This window comes from Salmo trutta, unplaced genomic scaffold, assembly GCF_901001165.1.
Source record: "Salmo trutta unplaced genomic scaffold, fSalTru1.1, whole genome shotgun sequence".
Classification (NCBI taxonomy): domain Eukaryota; kingdom Metazoa; phylum Chordata; class Actinopteri; order Salmoniformes; family Salmonidae; genus Salmo; species Salmo trutta.
In genome coordinates, this window is record NW_021823154.1 from 527,440 (window position 1) to 543,275 (window position 15,836).

General features: G+C 41.6%; 1 protein-coding gene and 1 long non-coding RNA gene across 10 annotated transcripts in view; both read left to right on the top strand.

The window, feature by feature from the left end:
* The window catches only part of LOC115189399 (NACHT, LRR and PYD domains-containing protein 12-like), a 118,451-nt gene that overhangs the window by 17,349 nt on the left and 85,266 nt on the right, over positions 1-15,836 (top strand). The window lies entirely within an intron of this gene.
* Positions 8,100-8,877, top strand: LOC115189449 (uncharacterized). The gene is made up of 2 exons (XR_003876909.1): positions 8,100-8,455; positions 8,499-8,877. It is a non-coding gene; the product is annotated as an uncharacterized LOC115189449 (long non-coding RNA).

Genomic DNA, 15,836 nt, shown 5'->3' on the forward strand with positions numbered 1-15,836 from the left:
CTAGATCAACCCTCCTATTCAACACCATGGGGTGTATTCACTAGGAAACAGACCTGATCCTAGATCAACCCTCCTATTCAACACCATGCGGTGTATTCACTAGGAAACAGACCTGATCCTAGATTATCACTCCTATTCAACAGCATGGGGTGTATTCACTAGGAAACAGACTTTCACGTAGAGTAGGCCAGAAGGCTAAACTGGAAAACCTAAACTCTGTCAAAATAAAAAGATGGCGGAGCCGCAAAAGTTATTCTGTGCGTTTATTTACATAGTGATTCCGGAACAAAAACAACAGTACTGCCATCAAACATATACCTTATGGGACAGCTAAAAACAATGCTGCCCCATCCACAGCTCAATCCAAAATGCCTCTCCATGAACTGAAAGAGAGGCTCCTTTTGTAGGGCTAGCCCCTCCCCTCAGAACAATTAACACTAATTAATTAAGCAATTACCTATTCAAACCTTCATTTTCCGTTTAACAAAACATACTAAAGTATATACATTGCAACACGTTTTTTTATGAAACAATATCACAATATAGCATTTACAAAATTACATCACTACTGAGAGTGTCTTTCAATATGGTCATTTACATTCATATAAAAGGCTTTGTGCATTGTATGGATTTTAGAGCTCTCATAAATAAACGTTTTGACCATTGTTGGCTGGGTCTCCATCTGCTTCATTCAACCAGAATCTTCCACACTCTGGTGGGGCAGACTGAGTAGTTTAATTGAAGTTCGGTTTAAGAACATTGATAACTTAATTCCCGTAACAATTTGGTCCTTCGAGCCGGATTCCAAAATCTGTCCCTGTCTTCCTAAGGTAACACGCCAAAAACTGTGCACGGGCGGGTCATTGACTCGTAAATTAAAGACCTGTCCCCTGAAATTGGGGTTCCATAACAGTCCGGTAAATATCTAGGGTCGACAGAAACGGTGACGGAATCCAACCAACATTGCTTTTCCCAGCCTACAAGACGAAGGTCAATAAACCTTTATTTACAAATTTGGGGGAATGGTTTAAGATATCTTGGACTTGATGTTCTAAATACTTGGAATTTACCAATAATAGGAGCTTAGTTATTCTACACAGATTCACTAAGGTGTTTTTACTTTGTGAATTAACAAAATTGATAAGGGAGCAGGTCCGCGAAGACTTGAGGTACATGTGCTCTACCATAAATAAAACTAGCTTAACCTGTTATGGATAGGGGGCAGTATTTTCACGGCTGGATAAAAAACGTACCCGATTTAATCTGATTATTACTCCTGCCCAGAAACTAGAATATGCATATAATTATTAGCTTTGGATAGAACACACTCCAAAGTTTCTAAAACTGTTTGAATGGTGTCTGTGAGTATAACAGAACTCATTTGGCAGGCCAAATCCTGAGAAGATTCTGTACAGGAAGTACCCTGTCTGACCATTTCTTGCCCTTCTTGATTATCTCTATCCATTACAGAGGATCTCTGCTGTTACGTGACACTTCCTACGGCTCCCATGGGATCTCAGAAGGCGGCAAAAAGCTGAATCGTGGCTTTGCAGGCTCTGGCTGAAAAACATTAGCGCGTTTGGATAGTGGCCAGTAACAATACTATGAGACTCAGGCTCGTGCACGAGAGGATAGCATGCTTTTATTTTCCCTCTCTTTGTACGCTTACACGCTTTCCCGGTCGGAATATTATCGCTTTTTTACGAGAAAAATGGCATGTTAACGAATGGCAAATTAACCATAGATCCGAATCAAGAGACACACCTAAATAAAGTCCTAAATTGAGGAGAGGAGAGGCTATAAAAATGGTTTAGTGAGATAGGACGGTAATTCTATGCGAACAAGATAACTCAAATGGTCAATTAACAAGAGTGAGTAAACCATAGATGCGATTCAAAAGACAACACTGAAATAAAGTCCAAAAAGGAGGAGAGGCGAGAGCATTAAATTAAACAAGACGAGGTAAATTACTTATAGATCCAAATTAACAGATTGGAATTAAACAAAACAAGGTAAGATAATCATACATCCAAATTAGTAGTCATAATAGAACAAAACCAGGTTAAAGTGAAAAGCAAATACACATAGATCGTGAGCATAGAGTGGTAGCACCCACATAGAGAGGAGTGACAAAATTCTAGATTGTGAGAAGAAGACACATAGATTGTGATACACATAGATGTTTTAAATTGAATTAGAGTTTTAAAATAATTGTTATGCTTTTTGTGAACGTTTATCGTGAGTAATTTAGTAAATTGTTAGTAAATTTGCCGGAAGTTTGCGGGGGGTATGCTACTTCTGAACGTCACATGCTAATGTAAAAAGCTGTTTTTTGATATAAATATGAACTTGATTGAACAAAACATGCATGTATTGTATAACATAATGTCCTAGGTGTGTCATCTGATGAAGATCATCAAAGGTTAGTGCTGCATTTAGCTGTCTTCTGTTTTTTTGTGACATTATATGCTAGCTTGAAAAATGGGTGTCTGATTATTTCTGGCTGGCTACTCTGCTGACATAATCTAATGTTTTGCTTTCGTTGTAAAGCCTTTTTGAAATCGGACAGTGTGGTTAGATTAACGAAAGTCTTGTCTTTAAATAGCTGTAAAATAGTCATATTTTTGAGAAATTGAAGTAATAGCATTTCAAAGGTATTTGAAAATCACGCCACAGGATTCAACTGGCTGTTACGTAGGTGGGACGAATTCGTCCCGCCGGTCCTAGAGAAGTTAATAATAACGGTAGAAAGCACTCACATAGAGATTAATAGTAAGTACACACAAATTGTGAGAAAAGCATAATAACAATGATAGTTATTGGATAACCATGGGTGGCAAATCCTCAAAGGAGGTGCAGGAATTAACGGGAGATGAGCGATACATGGAGTTAAATGTTATAAAATAAATATTTATTTCGGTCCAATGTGGAGAAGGAAGTATGAATTTGATGGAAGTTTGGATGTAGAAAAGTTGGGACTAATGATCAGAAAGATACATAAGGTATGTGGGGACAAGACAGGGAAACAGCAGGTCAAGGGTTAGATATAGCCAGGGTGTGGCTGTCTGAAGCCCGGAGAAGAAGGCAAGAAGGCAAGTGTAGAGAAAGAGAGAGAGAAGGTTTGAAGAAGGATATCAGCAGGGGGAAGACAAAAAAGGATGTGCGTGTGAGATAGGGTTATTGACCAGTTAAAAGTCATAAGTTCGGTAACTCGTATATGTGTGAGACCTTATAACTTATCAAAAGTCACAATAGTAATTATTCCTAAATTCTGAGAAAGAGAAAAAGAGAGAGGCAGAGTAAATGGGAGCAAGGTTAACTTCTTGAGGCTACCTGGGACATTAGCGTGCCACCTGTGGCGCACCCTATCAACAGCAGGTGCATTTCAAGAGCGGCAAATTTGAAACCAAATAAATGTACAAATTCAAATTTCTCAAACATACAACTAACTTACAGCCTTTGAAAGATAAACATCTTCTTAATCTAACCACGTTTACCGATTTCAAAAAAGTTTTACGGGGAAAGCATAAAGTTAGGTTATGTTAGGAGAGTACATTGACAATAGCGGTGTGCAATGCATTGTCGATTCAAAGACAGGCTTTACCAAAACCATACAATCAGCTAAAATTATGCACTAACCTTTTACAATCTCCATCAGATGACACTCCTAGGACATTTTGTTAGACAATGCATGCATTTTTAGTTCTATCAAGTTCATATTTATATCTAAAAACAGTGTTTTACTATGGCGTTGATGTTCAGGAAATCGTTTCCCTCCAATACCGGCAGTCAAGTCATGACGACAAAATAATTAATTAATATTAGAAAACATTGCTAAAATATTATATTGTCATTCAAAGAATTATAGATTTACATCTCTTGAACGCAATGGACTTGTCAGATTTTAAATTAACCTTACTGGGAAATCACACTTTGCAATAATCTGAGCACTGCGCCAGAAAAATACGCATCGCGATACAGACTAACCGCCATGTTGGAGGAATCTAAAATCGAAAATACTATATAAATAGTCCATTACCTTTGATTCTCTTCATCAGATGTCACTTCCAAAGAGTCCCAGGTCCATAACGAATGTAGTTTTGTTCAAAAAAGCTCATCATTTATGTCGAAAAACCTCCGTGTTGTAGCGCATGATCTAAGCCAGCCGGACTTCACTTCACTTCAAGAACGGAAAAAATATATTTCCGTTCGTTCAAACATGTCAAACGTTGTATCGCATAAATCATTAGGGCCTTTTTTAACCAGAACATGAATAAAATTCAAGGCGGACCATTGGGTTTTCTTTTAAAACGTTTCGGAATGAGAGTACCCACCATCAAATCGCGCGCCAGGGTGAATGATGGACCATCACGTTCCATGGCTCTTATTCGGTCAGATCTCACTGTAGAACACTCAAAACACTTTGTAAAGGCTGGGGACATCTTGTGGAAGCAATAGGAAGTGCCAGAATATACCTCACCCCCTTTGTTTTTCAATGGCATAGGCTCAAAGTCAATTCAACACATCAGGTATCCACTTCCTGTCAGAATCTGTCTCAGGGTTTTGCCTGCCAAATGAGTTCTGTTATACTCACAGACACCATTCAAACAGTTTTTGAAACTTTAGGGTGTTTTCTATCCATATATAATAAGTATATGCATATTGTAGTTACTGGGTAGGTGTAGGAGGCATTTAAAAATGGGCACATCTTTTTTCAAAAAAGTCTCAATACTGCCCCCTATACCCTAACAGGTTAAGGAGAGTAATCGCAGGCGAAAAGCTTAGACAATTACATTAAGGCTATGTTCTGGAAATTGTATCGGTAGTACGTGCCTAATTTTATGACTACAGACATTTAGAAATAGGGTTGTTTGCGAGGAGTCTCCATCAGTTCAATAGCACGTTGGTGGTTCAGCGGTAGAATTCTCGACTGCCAGGCGGGAGGCTCTGGTTTGTTTCTCAGCCTATGCATCAGTGGATTAAAATTTGAGGTGCTGATTGTCATTCAACTGTTGGTATATTTTGCCTGGAAAGATAAGGTTGTTAGTGGTTGTTTAAGATATAAACCGAACGTTTTGATAGCTTGTTTAGTTTAAATTGAAGAGACAGTTACCTAAATCTAATGAATTATAATGAGAGGATAGGTGACTGCGATAGAATAGCACCGACCAAAATGTGTTTTTATTTGAAAGGAGTTTTATTAAGTATTTTGTGAATGTGGCGATTTACATGGTACATTTAAAGTCGTAGACATTTCATAAGTGTGAAGCCGAAAGAGAGGAGAAAGTTGTAACATACAGTGGGGAGAACAAGTATTTGATACACTGCTGATTTTGCAGGTTTTGCTACTTACAAAGCATGTAGAGGTTTTTTATCATAGGTACACTTCAACTGTGAGAGATGGAATCTAAAACAAAAATCCAGAAAATCACATTGTATGATTTTTAAGTAATTAATTTGCATTTTATTGCACACACATATGGAATCTTAGAAGTTATACACACATAGAATCGTTGAAGGAAGGGCAGACGGAGAAGTTCTCCCCCACACTGCTGAAACCTTGAGGGTTGGGGAGTAGCAGGAAGGAAGGAGGGGGGCCAGGAGGAGAAGATAGGAAGAGAATTTAGTTTGGTTCGCTTAGCTTTAGGATATTAATTCATGGAGCGACTATCGGCTCCATTGGCATGTATTTTAGTTTTGATTTTAAGTTCATGTTTGGTAAATTCGCTAGGAAGAGATATGATGATTTTGTTGAAAGTAGTTGTTACCCTAACTAAAAGGGGAATGAAAGCGTAGTTGGTTTCAGGAACTAAGGTGTTAGACACTGAACCATTGCCCAGACACTATTCTGCACAGCAGGCCGAAATAGTAGCATTGACTAGAGCTGGCGAGATAAGAAAGGAGAGAAAAGTTACTATTTACACAGACAAGCACATAGGCATTTAAAACCATACAAAGCAGCACAGATAAATCTTAAAGAAGAGAAGACACTTGACAGAGAATTGTTACAGGATAGCCGAGAACGAATGCCCCAGGAAGAATTGGACATGTGGAAAATGAAAGGGGCAATCCTACAAGATAAGGTCTGACATAAGGATAATTTACTACTCTTACCAAAGACATTATTTAGATATGCAGCAATACATGGGCAGAGCCATGTATCAACAGGGGGGAAGGATGGTAGAGCAGGTGATAGAACAGGTTAGGAAACACTGCAGGTTAGGAAAGAGTGGTGGCCTAGAGGATAACTACTTAATGGCCTAGAGGATAACTACTTAATGGCAAAGAGAATAATTACTTGAAAAAAAAATGTAGAATATCCACTCCAACATTTGGAAATGGACCTTATTGAATTACTCCGAAGAGAGGGGAAGAAGGGGTGTTTAACAATAATAGATAAGTATAGCAAATGGGTAGAAGCGTTTCCAACTTACTTGGTGGACATGATTATGGTAGCTAAAATATTAGGTCAAGATATTATCCCTACAGTTGGTTTACTAGGATCTATCTCTTTAAATGATGGATGACATTTTAGCTAATCAGGTTGAACAAATAGAATGCCAGAGTTAGAGATACCAGAACAGGTAGACATGGAAGTTGAAGAAATACTAGCAGAGCACATGAGAAGACTGTTTGTTAACCAAACCCATATGTCCAAGATTTTGTGTACAACAGGTGAATTACAGGAGAAGGTGATTCACTCAATCCAACCAGGAGACTGGGTGTGGATCCTTTCCCTGAGGAGAAAAGACTGGAAGCATCCCCGTTGGGAAGGCCCATACCAGGTTCTGCTAAACCACTGCCTTTGCCATTAGAAAAGCTAAGAGAGTCACTTGGGTCCACGTTATCCACTGCAAGAAGGTATGTACACATATGAGCACTGCTGATCACACACAGAGTTAGGAGAAGAACCGAGTACCAACAGGGTCCGGGGGTTACCTCCTTAACGAAGATTCCCTATCCCGACCGTTCATCACTGTGTGTGCTCCTAGAGGTGTGAGTATGGGGTGGTACCTAGCAGAACGACTAAGGGCAGGAGAGGGTTGGCGGTTTTTGGGAAGAGTAGAGACTCTGAGCTGCATCATAGTCTAATCTTTCTGATACATTCAGATCCACCACCTTCTGGTACTAATCAAACGATACCGTTGTCATTGAGAAGAAGTAAAAGATAAACTATATAATACACTGATGAGTAACTTACAGAATAAGGAGTCAAAGAAGATCAGAAGATGTAGGATTTAAGGTAAACATTAAACAACTTCCTGGGAAAGCAGACAACTTTACAGGGACTGGGTGGGTCAGATTGAAGTACTCGGCCAACCCACCTCAGTTCACCTTAACTCCTGATGAGTGTTATAGATACAAGAATGGCACCGAGAACTTGGATGATTTTAATGACTGAAAGGTAATAGTTAATGTGACTGACTTAGGTTTGAAAGATGAATAGAACATGTTTAACCTCACAGCACCTATAACTGATGTAGGGTGGGCTAGTACCAGCAAAGGACGCATACAACAGAAATTACCACGAAGGGTGGTTAGGAGCTTGCGCCCCGGGGTTATAGGTCCAACCAAGTCAAATTAGTCATCAGAGGCCAGTTATAGGAGGCTAAAGGAGGCACAGGAGGAGTTTTGACCAGGATGGGAGTAGCTTTGTCTAGATGGATGCTATTGGCATCCACAGGGAAGTTCCAGATGAATACAAAGCTATGAATCAAATATGTGAAGGCTTTACCACTAGATTATTTTGGTGGTTGACAATAAATAAAAATGTGGATTGAATTAATGACATCTTTTATAATCAACAGAGATTCATGAATGAAAACGGGGATGCAGTAAAGAGGTTCTCTGACCAATTATCCGCCACCTCCCTCATGACCTGGTAAAATAGACTGACTCTCGATACGTTATTGGCAGAAGAGGATGGTGTAGGTAGAATGATTAGGTTCATTACTGTACGTACATTCCTGATAACACAGCTCATGTTTGGGAAATGGAAAAGTGTTGTTATGGGCTGCTTTCACCTGTATGAGTTTGTTTGTGATGTGTGGTTGTTGTTTGGTCCCGTGTGCGAGAGGTCTCATTTCCAGGGTTCTGGAGAGATTGATAACGGAGCAGATGGGCAACCGGAATGATGCCTTTGATGGAAGTGACCCCAGAGGACACTGAATCCAGCTCTGGGCAATGATCCTTGGTTTGCTGTTAAGGAAGTGGTTGAATAAAGCTTATCCAAAATGTTCTTATATGTGTTGAATGTAGCGGCAGGTGGATGTGGAGGTTTTAAGTTCTGGGACAAAGAGTCTGTCCCACACATGTTAGGTGTAGCCACTGTTGCAAGAAGGTCTTCTTTTTATACGTGTTGAATAATATGTTCTGAATATATTCTGTGTACTATTTGTCTTTCCTGATGTGAAGGTTTGAAGTTCCTGGGTGGCTGGTAGTCAACCTAGTACAGGTGAGGTGTAGCCACTGGGTGGCTGGTAGTCAACCTAGTACAGGTGAGGTGTAGCCGGAAGGACTTGAGGGTTTTTTAAACTAATCATTTAATCATTAAATCGAACATTTACAATTGTGTTGAGTGTGTCAAAAGGGGGAATCTCAAAATTTCCCTGAAATTTTAAGAACTTATGTATTCACACCTATCAGGTGTGAAAAGGGGGATTGTTAGTGTTTGACCAACTATTTGTTAGCATAACCTATATAAAATAACAGAGCAGCTATGCTATAATATTAAGTATATAAACTATAATTGAGTACTGCTATATGTTAGAGGAAGTGGCTCATGTGCTGGTGGGTCATGTGGACAGAATGCTGATGCTTTAAAACAGGGTTTTGCAAGAGCTTTTTGCTAAACAACAGCAATAACAGGATATGGGTGAAATGTATATGCAGGGGGGGTGTTAAGGGTTTTAGAGAACTGTGCATTGTGCAGTCACAAGATGAGACATCCGCCAGAGACAACAGCTACACCAGGAAACAGGAGTGCGTCTAGAGGTTGGGACCAACCTGCACGCCAACGATAGGCTGGAATAAGTCTAAACTATATTCTAGCCTCTACTATGACAGGCCCTCAGGGAGAGGGAACTAAGTCTGTCCAGTATTTAAGGAAGAACTTGTGATGTCATACCAGTTCTCTGTCTGCCCTGCGTGGTGTTACAGGGAGCCCGTATATACGAGCCACATATTTACCATTCAAGTGTTTGCATTAATTAAAGTACAAAGAAATCAGAAGTTACTATGTGCTGATTATTATGTTCTGATACCAGATTCGAATTGACGCGACCTGACAGGATTAAAAAAAAATACAAAATAATCTATATATTCATAACGTAAAATAAATAAATGATGAAATACAGGCTATCGCGTCTATGGTTGTTGCAAATGCTTGTGTGTCGCCTACTGGTTAAATTCATGTCTTTTCGCACGATTTGAACCACACAAAAAACGCACGAAATCTGCTGTAATACATTTTGTACATATATGCGCGAATTGAATGTGAGGTTGGGCTGAAAGGAATCAGAGAAGGGCGTTATTGGGCGTGAACAAGCAAAGAACTAGGGATGAAAGGTAATGGTGACAGAAGGACTGAGGGAAGTAACTTTTACATATGGAACGTACTCCCATACTGTATGTGTATAAAAGCAGAGCCGATGCTCAGGAAAGGCAGTTGTTCCATGGACCGGCTCGGCTTTGCTACTCTGTATTAAAGTCTATATTGAATTCACAGGTTAGGGTTAGGGTTAGGGTTAGGGTTAGGGTATTGAATTCACAAAGTTCTTGCAAGAGTATTATATTCTTAAGACAATTTTCCACGACATCATCCCTACTGCCTTTGATCTGGAGGAGTCACTAAACAGAGAACATCCCCGGTCGTCCCTACTGCCTCTGATCTGGAGGACTCACTAAACAGAGAACATCCCCGGTCGTCCCTACTGCCTCTGATCTGGAGGACTCACTAAACAGAGAACATCCCTGGTCATCCCTACTGCCTCTGATCTGGAGGACTCACTAAACAGAGAACATCCCTGGTCATCCCTACTGCCTCTGATCTGGAGGACTCACTAAACAGAGAACATCCCTGGTCAACCCTACTGCCTCTGATCTGGAGGACTCACTAAACAGAGAACATCCCCGGTCAACCCTACTGCCTCTGATCTGGAGGACTCACTAAACAGAGAACATCTCTGTTCATCCCTACTGCCTCTGATCTGGAGGACTCACTAAACAGAGAACATCTCCGTTCATCCCTACTGCCTCTGATCTGGAGGACTCACTAAACAGAGAACATCCCCGGTCAACCCTACTGCCTCTGATCTGGTGGACTCACTAAACACAAATGCTTCATCTGTAAATGATGTTTGAGTGTGCCCCTGGCTAGGGTCCAAAGTATAGACTACACAGTTGTTACAGGACACATTTAATCGCCTTCGTGTTACTGTTCACTAATGACAGCCTTCCAGATGAGCTAAATGCCTTCTATGCTCACGTTGAGGCTAGCAACACTGAACCATTTATGAGAGCACCAGCTGTTCCGGATGACTGTGTGATCACACTCTGCGTAACTGATGTAACACCTTTTTAAACAGGTTTACAACATTTACAAAGCCGCGGGGCCAGATGGATTACCAGGATGCGTACTTAGAGCATGTGCAGACCAGAGTCTTCACTGACATGTATCAACCTCTCCTTGACCCAGTCTGTAATACCTACATGTTTCAACCTGACCCAGTCTGTAATACCTACATGTTTAACCTCTCCCTGACCCAGTCTGTAATACCTACATGTTTAACCTCTCCCTGAACCAGTCTGTAATACCTACATGTTTAACCTCTCCCTGACCCAGTCTGGAATACCTACAGGTATCAACCTGACCCAGTCTGTAATACCTACATGTTTAACCTCTCCCTGACCGAGGCAGTAGTACCCACATGTTTCAAAAAGACCACCAGAAGAAGGTAGGAGTCTGCCAAGAATGTCAAGGTAACCTGTCTCAATGACTATTGCCCTGTAACACTCGCATCTGTAGCCATTAAATGCATTGAAAGGCTGGTCTTGGCTCACATCAACACCATTATCCCAGAAATCCTAGACCCACTCCAATTCACATACTTCCCCAACCAGATCCACAGATTATGCAAACTCTATTGCACTTCAAGTTCCTCGGTGTCCACATCACTGAGGAATTATCATGGTCCAACGCACACCAACACAGTCGTCAACAACAACAACAACGCGACTTCACCCTCAGGAGGCGGAAAAAGATTCTGCATTGGGCCTACAGGTTCTACAGCTGCACCATCGAGAGCATCCTGACCGGCTGCATCACCGCCTGGTGTAGGAGCAACGATAGCTTAGCTTGAGTCTGTATTGTAGACACCTATCGCTCTATGGTTGAATGTACAGACAACAGAAACAAAACTGTGTGTGTGTGTGTGTCAGAGACTTTGACCTATAGTCTATATATATATATATATATATATATATATATATATATATATATATATATATATATATACACACACACACACACACATACATACATACATACATACATACATACATACATACACACACACACACACACACACACACACACACATACATACATACATACATACACACACACACACACACACACACACACACACACACACTGTTTGTTTCTGTTGACATTCAACCATAGAATTCAAAATGTGTAGAAGGTTCCTTGTATAGTACAAGGTCCCTAGATTCAATCAGTGCTGCTTTACACCGACGATAAACAACAGCAGATTATTGTTTTTTTGTTTAGGTTGAACGTCGACGGTGTTACTGCGTTGGAGCGGTCAAATCGCCAAGCGTCTCCTATGGCGGACAACAGTCTCACTCGTAAAAAAAGAAGAAATCCCTTGCAGACTTTTTTTTACCTGTTGGAACCCTGTGTGTTTTTTATTCTACAACTCTATTAAGCTGATAAAAATGTAATGATTTACAATTTGAGAGTTATGATTTCTACTATATAGACTACACTTCCTCGTTCTGAACTTCTAACGAGGGTGGGGTGTGGCTTCATGACATGACCACAAGAGCAGACACCGACTTGACGGCTCCAACGCAGTACATCTCCGACGTTGTCTAAAGACAAAACATGAGAGGATAGATAGTAAGGTAAGAAATGGTATCACAAGGTAGGAGCATATGTCAATTATAACTTTGTACTTTTGTACCAGATGCTATTTAAAGTGACATAACCTCATTCTGTTTGTCTTTTAGATGAGTTCATCACTGACACCCGTTCAACAAGTAAGTAAACATGAGAGTTACAGTGCATTCAGAAGGTATTCAGACCTCTTGACTTTTTCCACTTTTTTTTTTTTTTTTTACGTTACAGCCTTGTTCTAAAATTGATTAAATATTTTTTTTCCCCCTCATAAATCTACACACAACCCCATAATGACATCACAATACCCCATAATGACATCACAATACCCCATGATGACATCACAATACCCCATAATGACATCACAACACCCCATAATGACATCACAATACCCCATAATGACATCACAATACCCCACGATGACATCACAATACCCCATAATGACAAAACAAAAACAGGTCTTTAGACATTGATACAAATTTATAAAGAAACTAAAAACTAGTATTCAGACCTTTTTATTCAGTGCTTTGTTGAAGCACCTTTGGCAGCGATTACAGCCTCAAGTCTTCTTGGGTATGACGCTACAAGCTTGGCACACCTGTATTTGGGGAGTTTCCCCCATTCTTCTCTACAGATCCTCTCAAGCTCTGTCAGGTTGGATGGGGAGTGTCGCTGCACAGCCATTTTCAGGTCTCTCCAGAGATGTTAGATCGGGTTCAAGTCCGGACTCTGGCTGGGCCTCTCATAGACATTCAGAGACTTGTCCCGAAGCCACTCCTGTGTGGCTTCTGTCTGGCCACTCTACCATAAAGGCCTGATTGGTGGAGTGCTGCAGAGATGGTGGTCCTTCTGGAAGGTTCTCCCATCTCCACAGAGGAACTCTGAAGCTCTGTCAGAGTGACCATCGGGTTCTTGGTCACCTCCTTGACCAAGGCCCTTCTCCAACGATGGCTCAGTTTGGCCCGGACGCCAGCTCTAAGAGTCTGGGTGGTTCCAAACTTCTTCCATTTTAGAATGATGAAGGCCACTTGGTTCTTGGGGACCTTCAATGCTGCAGACATTTTTTGGTACCTGTGGGAGAAAGGTAGACGTGCTGAAGGAAGAAAAAACATAGGTACATTAGCTAAGGGGAAGAAGAGATTAACATCTGACCTTAAGTAATGATAACGAGGACGTTGGGGACCACGTGAGGGCCAGGCAACCTAAAGTACAGAGTCCAGACAATGTGTAGCCAGGTGGATGAACCTATGTTAAGTAAACAAGGCCCGGATACACTTAGAGAGATTCACACGGGAAAGGATAACAGGAACACAACCAAACGTAAGCATGCAACGCATGCATTATTTTTTATATCCACGTGAGGAGATTTTAGCCACCATTATGTTAGAAATAAGAGCAGATATGGGCGTTATCCTCAGATATGGGCGTTATCCATAGGGTTGAAAGATAATGGTGGCAGAAAGCATAGGGAGCTTTACTTCATTAACATAAAGGATGGACCTATGTATTGTATGTGTATAAAAGCAGAGCCGGGGCCTAAGGAAGGGAGTTGTTGTCCGCGGACCGGCTCGGCTTTACTACTCTGTATTAAAGTCTATATTGAATTCACAAGTTCTTGTAAGAGTGTTACTTTTAAGACAATTTTCCACGACATACCCTTCCCCAGATCTGTGCCTCGACACAATCGCTCTGGAAGACAGTAGTTTGTAGAACACTTCAACTGCTGTGGGAGAAAGGAAAATGTGCTGAGGGAAGGAAAAACAGAGATACATTAACAAGGGGAGGAGAAGATAAATATCTAACCTTAAGTAAAGATAACGAGGACGTTGGGGACCACGTGAGGGCCAGGCAGCCTAACTACAGAGCCATGGCAAAGTGCAGTCAGGTGGATGAACCTATGTTAAGTACACACGGCCCGGGTACACTTAGAAAAAATACGGCCCGGGTGCACTTAGAGAGAAACACACGAGAGAGGATAACAGGACAAACAACCAAGAGTAAGCATGCGATGCATTATTTTATATTCACGTGAGGAGAATTTGGCCACCATTATGTTAGAAATAAGAGCAGATATGGGCGTTATCCTCAGATATGGGCGTTATCCATAGGGTTGAAAGATAATGGTGGCAGAAAGCACAAAGGGTTTTTCTTCATTAACATAAAGGATGGACCTATGTGTTGTATGTGCATAAAAGCAGAGCCGGGGCCTGAGAAAGTCAGTTGTTTCCGCGGACCGGCTCGGCTTTGCTACTCTGTATTAAAGTCTATATTGAATTCACAAGTTCTTGTAAGAGTGTTACTTTTAAGACAATTTTCCACGACATACCCTTCCCCAGATCTGTGCCTCGACACAATCACTCTGGAAGACAGTAGTTTGTAGAACACTTCAACTGCGTCCCAAATAGTACACTGTTCCCTTTATAATACACTGTCTATGTCCCGTCCAGGCCGTCCGTGCGTGCGTGCGTGCGTCCGTCCGTCCGTCCGTGCACGGGTCTGTATGTCTCTGTATGTGTGTGTCTGTCGGTCTGCGTCTGTGTGTCTTCACAGTGTTCGTTGTCTCTTACACCACCGTCTTCCTGCCTACCTGTCCAGACTGTTATCTGACCCAGACTATAACCACCATCCAGACTGTTATCTGACCCAGACTATAACCACCATCCAGACTGTTATCTGACCCAGACTATAACCACCATCCAGACTGTTATCTGACCCAGACTATAACCACCATCCAGACTGTTATCTGACCCAGACTATAACCACCATCCAGACTGTTATCTGACCTGCCCAGGGACTACAGTTGAAAACTAGCTAACTGGCTAAATCTGGCACATTTACAGAAATGTTGATTGATGTGCAGAATCCCTGTCATATACATTTTCAATAAATAAAATGAAAAGTTACGGAATGTATTTATGTGTGTGTTGGTCTATCGTTGATAAGTGTGATTAGTTTAATGTAACTTTTACATTTTAGTCATTTAGCAGATGCTCTTATCCAGAGCGACTTACAGTAGTGAATGCATACATTTCATATTTTTTTTTTCTCCGCACTGGCCCCCCGTGGGAATCGAACCCACAACCCTGGCGTTGCAAACACCATGCTCTACCAACTGAGCCACACGGGACCTGCTGGTCATCTATGAATGTTTGAACATCTTAAAGAACAATCTCTCAGAGCCTGGTTCCTCTCTAGGTTTCTAATCTCCACCCCTCAGAGCCTGGTTCCTCTCTAGGTTTCTAATCTCCACCCAGCACAGCCAGAAGAGGACAGGTCCACCTCTCAGAGCCTGGTTCCTCTCTAGGTTTATAATCTCCACCCAGCACAGCCAGAAGAGGACTAGCCCACCTCTCAGAGCCTGGTTCCTCTCTAGGTTTCTAATCTCCACCCGGTACAGCCAGAAGAGGACTGGCCCACCTCTCAGAGCCTGGTTCCTCTCTAGGTTTCTAATCTCCACCCCTCAGAGTCTGGTTCCTCTCTAGGTTTCTAATCTCCACCCAGCACAGCCAGAAGAGGACAGGTCCACCTCTCAGAGCCTGGTTCCTCTCTAGGTTTCTAATCTCCTCCAGGCACAGCCAGAAGAGGACTGGCCCACCCCTCAGAGCCTGGTTCCTCTCTAGGTTCCTCATCTCCACCAGGCACAGCCAGAAGAGGACTGGTCCACCTCTCAGAGCCTGGTTCCTCTCTAGGTTTCTAA